The sequence below is a fragment of the Physeter macrocephalus genome, chromosome 10 (assembly GCF_002837175.3).
Source record: "Physeter macrocephalus isolate SW-GA chromosome 10, ASM283717v5, whole genome shotgun sequence".
NCBI lineage: Eukaryota > Metazoa > Chordata > Mammalia > Artiodactyla > Physeteridae > Physeter > Physeter macrocephalus.
Genome location: NC_041223.1, coordinates 46,450,858 through 46,458,518, shown reverse-complemented (window position 1 = coordinate 46,458,518; position 7,661 = coordinate 46,450,858). Strand labels below are relative to the sequence as shown.

At 35.8% G+C, this 7,661-nt stretch overlaps 1 long non-coding RNA gene across 2 annotated transcripts in view; it reads left to right on the top strand.

The window, feature by feature from the left end:
* The window catches only part of LOC114487006 (uncharacterized), a 345,568-nt gene that overhangs the window by 300,991 nt on the left and 36,916 nt on the right, over positions 1–7,661 (top strand). The gene's annotated exons all lie outside the window — the stretch shown is intronic.

Sequence of the window (7,661 nt, the reverse complement as noted above, 5' to 3'; positions counted from 1 at the left end):
CCTCTGTCATGGCCTCTCCCGTTGCGGAGCACAGGCTCCGGACGCGCAGGCTCAGCGGCCATGGCTCACGGGCCCAGCCGCTCCGCGGCATGTGGGATCCTCCCAGACCGGGGCGCGAACCCGGTTCCCCTGCGTCGGCAGGCGGACGCGCAACCACTGCGCCACCAGGGAAGCCCCAATGATATAATTTTAAGAGATGGATGAGTAGATTGAAGTCAAGAGATAACTTAAAGGTAGTAGATCAAGAAATAGGGATCAAATTATATTAATGGATGATCACCAGAAGGTCCAAAAAAGTTTTTTGTTTGGTTTTTCAGGTGATTCCTTTTGGGGAGTTAAGGGATAGGGTAGCAAATTATTGATATAAAATAAGCTCTTCTGTGTATTTGTTTAAAAAATTTTAAAACAAAATAGAAAAACAGGCTACTCTTTATAAATTGTTTCTTCTTCTGTCTGACTCACATATCTTAAATGAAAATCATTGAAACAAATATAACAACAATAGTAATAATAAAAATAAAATAACAGAGCAACTCTTCCACTAGGAGGTAAACAGGACTGTGGTACCAAGAGTTTCTTGACTGTTTTTCAAACCCTCTGGTCAACCTTTTCCTATGTTTGTAAACACCCTCCCTCTCAAGTTCATGTAGCGAAATCTTTTTTAGCCTTCAAATCTTAGCTTCATCTGAAAACTTCATCTGATACTGCTAATTCGGTCCCTAACAAAACTTGAAAATCTTTTTTAAGGGTCTCTAGCAAAAGCAATTGAATTTGATTTTTAATTCACAGAGAAATTGTGGTATATCAGCTATTAATACCTCAATTCTGTTCATTTGGTATGTATGTATGTATGTATCTATCTATCTATCTATCTACCATTCATACAACAAATATTTATTGGGCATCTGTGTGTACTATGATCTTTCTCATCATAGTTTAATACATTGGGTTGAGAAAATAAATATAAATAGGCAAACAGATACATTTGTTATAAATATTAGCAAGGATGTTTTGAGAGGAGGAATGTCTGCTTTACATTGATTTGTCACTGAAGTCTTCTCTGTGGGAGTGAGTTTTGTGTTGAGGCCTGAAAAATGAGAAGTAGCCACCTATATGTGGAGTATTAAGATGAGTATTGAAATAGGTAGAGGGGACAGTGTCAGCAAAGACCTTATCCTTGAAAAGAAGTAGTCATAATCAAGAAACTGAAGGAAATCAAGTTGACTGGGTCATAGTGAATAAAGTGAGCCTTGGTGATGAGTGTAACGGAAGTACAGGTAGTGATCTGTGCTCACAGGGCCCTAGGAAGGCACGGTAGACATCTGATATAGTCTTCAATGTGATGGGGAGCTGTCCCGGGGTCAAACCAGAAATAATAATCCAACCTGCGTATTAACAAATCATTCTGGCTTTCCTGTGGGGAATGAAGTGAGAGTGGGGCAAGAGCGGAATCTTACAGACCAATTATGACTGTACTGCTTAGTCTAGAAGAGAGATCATGGCAGCTTAATTTAAGGAGATGGATAGAAACTAGATGGGTTCAACACACATGATAGAGGAATGATCTCTCAGATTTATCCTCCTACATTTCACTCAGAATAAAATATAGTTCCCCCTGTCTCCTCTCAGTGCCTAAACTCTTCCTATCTTCTAAATTTTGCCCCATCTCATATTTAGTACTACTTTTTATCTGTTATCTCTTCTTTATCACATGTCTTCTTCAGCCACAGCTTTTCTGATCTTTTTCCTTCAGCATATACACATATCAGGTCTCTCATCTTTCCAGAAACTTCTTCCCCTTGTAGTGCACTCCTCCCTCCTTCCCTCCAGAATCTTACTCATTTCTGCTTTCTACCAATCAGGCTTCTGACTAAAATTATGTTCTCTAGGCCCTTGCTTCATCCCTACATGTCAAGTTCAATGTATCATTTTTATTTAATATATCTTACTTGATCCCTCTATGACAACATGAACCATTTATCTCTTGTATTTTGCTTTATTTCCATGATGCCTATGGCAAAGTTCTTTTGCTATTTCCTCCCCCCTGTATTTTTCATGGATAAATACATCATTTATGGTGTCCCTTCACCTCCCTGCCTTTAACTACTAATACCCCATTGTGTTTGATCTTTCCTTCTTTTCTTCTCTCATTCTGTGAAATCTCTCTGGATTGTCTCCATAATTCTTAAGTAGCCACTAAGACTACTTATTGTTGATGGATTCCAAACTATCATTTCTTCTCCATATTCTTTATAGTCACTGACTATCCTCCCTTGTTTTTCTTTCCCACAGCTTAGTAATATGCACTTTCTCTTTTCTCTGCACTTTGATAAAACTAAATATCTAAGACTCCCACAAAGATAATAGTGGGTGGAAAATTCATGTTACCACAGAGCCACCCAGGATATGTGTAGCAACAGAAGCAAATGAATTAAGGTTAAATTGTTTGCTTCTTACTTTCTGTAGGAGCTTGAGCTGATTGCAGATATTGGCAGTTGGCTGGGCACTACAAATGCAAGTTCCCCCTAAAGAAAATATTGAGGCTTTGTAAGTTAGTTGATGTCAACTTCTCTAAAATAACTTTTATTTGCTTTTTAACAACTTGAATTTTTAAATTTCTTATTTAAAGATTTTTGGAAGTTTTAGTTTTGGGCTTTAGAAATAGATGAAATAGCTATCTAGGGGCTAAAAGAATTCTGTCTTTCATCAGGAAATCTTCTTGGACCTCTTGATAATTAGTCTCCTTCATTACCATGTAAAGGCAAGGTAAAGGCAAAACCCTAAAGGCAATGATTGATAGATTTTTCAGAGCAAACATCTTTATGCCAAAAACATGAGAAATGAAACTAAAAACCAAATGGAATAGTTTAAAAATATATTGGCACAATATGTAACAGATAAATTATTTTTACCTTAGTTTATGAGGTACTCTTAGAAATAAAAAAGAAAAACAATCTGATCAAAAATAGGCCAGTGATACAAACAGATGGTTTATATAAGGAACACCAATATTCTGTAGATATATAGAAAACATTTAAATAAAGACTAAACAGAGGCACAGAAGGAGACAGTACAGCAAGAAGAAAAATAGCACAGAATCTCCTGTTAGACTGCCTGAGTATAGAGCTCAAATCCCTCACTTAACCTCTTTCATACTTTTAGGTAAAAAACATTACCTCTCAAAGCCTAGTGTCCTCCTATTTTTTTCAAATTGAGGGGAAATTCATATAAGATCAAATGAAACATTTTAAGGTGAACAATTAAGTGGCATTTACTATGTTTACAATGTTGTGCAACCATCACATCTATCTAGTTCCAAAACATTTTGTCACCCCAAAGAAAGCCCTGCACCCATTAATCAGTTAATCCCCATTACCTTCTACCCCTAACCCCTGGTAACCACCAATTTATATGTGCCAAAATATTAGTAATGGTTATTTCTGGGTCCTGGGATTAGTTACAATGTTATTTGTGTTTTTTCCCTTACAAGTTTTCAAATGTATACTTATTATTTATGATTTTTAATAAGGAAAAAGACAAACATATTGTCTGAAAAGATCTTACTAACCTTAAGAAAACATTTTCTCTCAGAATCTACATGTTACCCTTTTGAAACAATCAACTTTTACATTTTTTTTTTTTTTTTTTTTACCATTTCACTTTATATGGAGAAATAATTCTCCAGTGGTATGTGTTGTAGTGAGTTATGGTGAAAAGAAGAGGAGAAGAAAGTCTCTAGTCAACTTATATAGTATCTATATATATATTTTGCTGGAGCTAAAACTGTTCTGCAGAATGCTCTTCATGAAAGTTTTTTGAAAAATTAATGGAAATAACCACAGCATCCAGGTATAGGAACTTAAATGGGACAAGGCTAAGAGGAATGCCAGGAAAAAGGTTATGATACTTAACAATGGAAAAACTAATAAATTTTAGCTTAAGTTAATAAACGTAGGCTAAATTAGTTATAATTGAAATTTTAAAAGTCTGTTCAGTATGTAAGAAACAGGTGGTACTGAGGAAAGTAAACAATTCCTGTTACAACATCACCTTTTAAATTTGAGATCAATGACTGCAAGAGGAAAATAGATATTGCTGGCTTCTGTTTACAAATTTTTGATTAGGAAAATTACAAATCCTGGTGAGGTATTCTATTAAGAATGAGAATTCCTTTAAATGTTACTATTCTCAGTTCTCTTTTTTTCCTCAAAATATTGTCATTTTTTAAACAGGAAGCTTACTAATATACTTGTGTAACCTGTGTATTTATTTGTTTTGAAGCTTAAATAGCTCTGTTTTCCAAATTTTACAACCATTTCTACAGTAACTTGTCAATATAGACATTAAGTGGTACTTAAATGATAGACATGAAATGTACACTATGTTTAACATGGCTGAGTTAACATTACTGGAAATCTTTGAATTTTGATAATCTCCAGCATTCTATACTTAGTAATTTTTTGGCTACTTGAAATATAGTTAATTTCTTCTACCAGAAGTACATTAGAATGTAAATTAGTTAATACTTTATCTCATGTTAATGTGGTATGTCAAAAATGAACAGAGTTTGAACCTAAAATCCTGAAAAAATTACAGTGTGGCATAATACAAATCTCAGAATTGTCTCTTTGGAAGATTTTCACCTTTTGATACCGTGTGGCTATTTAAAACATATGATTTAGATTAGTAACCTAATATTTTTGCTAATATGGCTCTGATCCCTTAAGCAGTAATAGATAGGCCTAAATTCTATCAACCTAAGGAAGGTTTAGAGAGGTATATACATTTGTTGTCAATGTCATCATTTTTAACCACCCCACATGGCACCTGAGATCTCTAAGACTGTTTGTGTATATAAATATATATACGTGTGTGTATATATATTTATATACAAACATATGCATGTGAGTATACGTATATATACATATATTTTCCTCTTTATTCTGTATCCTGTTACACTCTTTATATTTTTTATCCTCCTCTTCTTAGTATTGCTTGTCCTTCTTTTTGTCTCATTAAATTTTTATCTGTTCAACTACTTTTTTCTCATGCCTTTTTATTTCTCTTTTAAATGTGTTACTTGGAAATGGCATAAAGCTATGTTATGTTTTTTATGCCAATATGAATGTACTTGGTTTTTTTTTTTTTTTTTTTTTTGCGGTACGCGGGCCTCTCACTGTTGCAGCCTCTCCCGTTGCGGAGCACAGGCTCCGGACGCGCAGGCTCAGCGGCCATGGCTCACTGGCCCAGCCGCTCCGCGGCATGTGCGATCCTCCCGGACCGGGGCACGAACCCATGTCCCCTGCATCGGCAGGTAGACTCTCAACCACTGCGCCACCAGGGAAGCCCTGTACTTGGTTTTTAATGGGAAATTTCAGTCTATTTTTAACGTAATGCAATAAATAATAAAACTGCTTTTATTTTTCACTAATTTTTAAATGTTCATTATTTATTTTTCTTATTTCTTATTTTTTTCCTTTAGCCAACTTTTGGTGAAGTGATCAAATTGTTATTCATTCCCTTCACCCCTCTTGTCACTTTGGAAGTTTTATTTTACTTTTTCATTTTATCTCTGATTATATTCTCCTTTCTGGTACTCATAGTCAAACACACAGTTTACTAACCTATTAAAATAATGCCCTTTCCACCTACTCATAGATTCCATTTCCTTACTGCTTCTTTCCATGAAGTCGCAAAATACTTTTACCTCTCCCTCTTCTGCTTGCCACTATCAAAGATCTTGCTGAGACATTTTAGAATTTTTGTTCTAGATTATAATTAGTTTCTTCCTATATTGTTTTCTCCCTATTTCAAAAATTCTTAATTAGTATTTATAAATCGTATACATAGATTATTAATCATATCCATATCTATCTATGTATCACCTATCAAATCTATGTTTATTGATAATACTATTTATTTTCCTTCCCATCATTTCCTATTTTGAAAATTCCATTCTGAATTATTACTGTCTGGAAAGAGTATTTTCTTAAATAGTTTCTTTGGAAGTGGCATATGAGTGTTATATTCTTTACTCCTTTGTGTATCCACATTTACCTGACAGGGAAATGCTGTCTTGGATGAATACAGAATTCTTAGTTTAAACTCCTTTTTTTTTCTCAGTGGTCCGCTGAGGTGGTGAGAGCCCAATGACATTCTCTCTCTCTCTCTTTTTTTTTTTTTTTTTTTTCCATTCTAAGTAACTCATTCTTTTGGCTTGAGAGTTTGTAAGAGGTTTCTCCTTGTCTGTACTAAGTTATGCCTTGGTGAGTGCCTTTTCGCATAGATTCTGTCCAGAATGTATTGAGCCTATCTGCAGTCCCAGGTTCTTCTACAACTCAGGGCATTTTTTCATTCCTTTATTAGTTTAATTATTGCCTCTCTTCCTTCTGTTCCTTTTTATTTCCTCTAAATTTTCATGATTCTAATATTTAGCCTCACAAATTCATTCTCCACATCTTTTATAATTTCTGCTCATTTATCAGGCCATCACTTTGGTAATTAATATCATACTCTATTCAGTCAATAAAATCACTAATTTCATTATATTTGAAAAAGTGTGCTTTTTAGTTCCAAAAATTCTATATTTGGTGCAGTCCTTGAATCTTCTTAATATTCTTACTATTTCTTTTCAGGTTTTATCCTTCTCTATGATAGGGCTAGTTCTGAGTGCACTGCCTTTTCTTTTTTTCCCTGATGTCTACCACCCATTGGTATATTATTGTTTAACTTTGTCAGAAATGGCAGCTCATCTCCGGTTTCTGGAATATACCCTCTCAGCAGTGCTGTGGTGGCTAAACTCTGTTCCTGTGACCTGGCCCTGTAGCAAGAAGAACCTCTCAGTCTCCTAGGGATTCTGCATGTGGAAACCTCTCTGTTCCCTGGTCTTTTCACACTCTTCAGGCTTAGAAGTAGGAGGTAGAGAACACCCAGGTCAATTTCTTCAGCTCTTTGGGGAGAAGTGAGGCAAAGCACAGGTGAGGGAACAAACATTGCCTTTTCACAGGGTGACAGTAGGGGAGGCCACAGGTCTCTGAGGATCCAACCCTCTTCCTAAAGAGCTCTTGGCAGACTTCCTGGGGAGACATTTCTCTTCCATTTATTTATCAGTCAGGATTCCATGGAGCTGGGGCCTCACTTGCATCCCCTTGGCCTTGCCTACCTGCTGTCTACAGCCAGAGGTAGTAACTGAGGAGAAGGAGATAAGAGTTGAGGTGACCAGGATAGACTTAGTCAAACCATCACCTTTTTAAATCCCCTGTGCGCTTTTGGGTTTAGCTCTTTACCCCTGAACTGACATGTGCTAACTATAATGTTGGACTTACCTAAAACATTTGCATATTAAATCACGCATTTTCTTGAGTTCAAATTATAAGCTGACTACAGAGGCTTGAGGAGGCCCGCCAGGAATGAAGCTTCTGCATTCTAGGAGCCAGACAGATTCTGGGAACAATTAACAGCACAGTCAAAAAAAAAAAAAAGGACATGAGAAATCTGTTCTGCTAATTATTTTCTTTAATGACTCAAACACACACTTACTGAGTACCTACTATTTACTAATGAACAGTTACTAAACACACATTAATAAACCTCATCCAGGCACCATTTGGAAGAGGGTGATGATCTGCACTTCTCAGTTGGATTTTCAGAATTGTGATTGT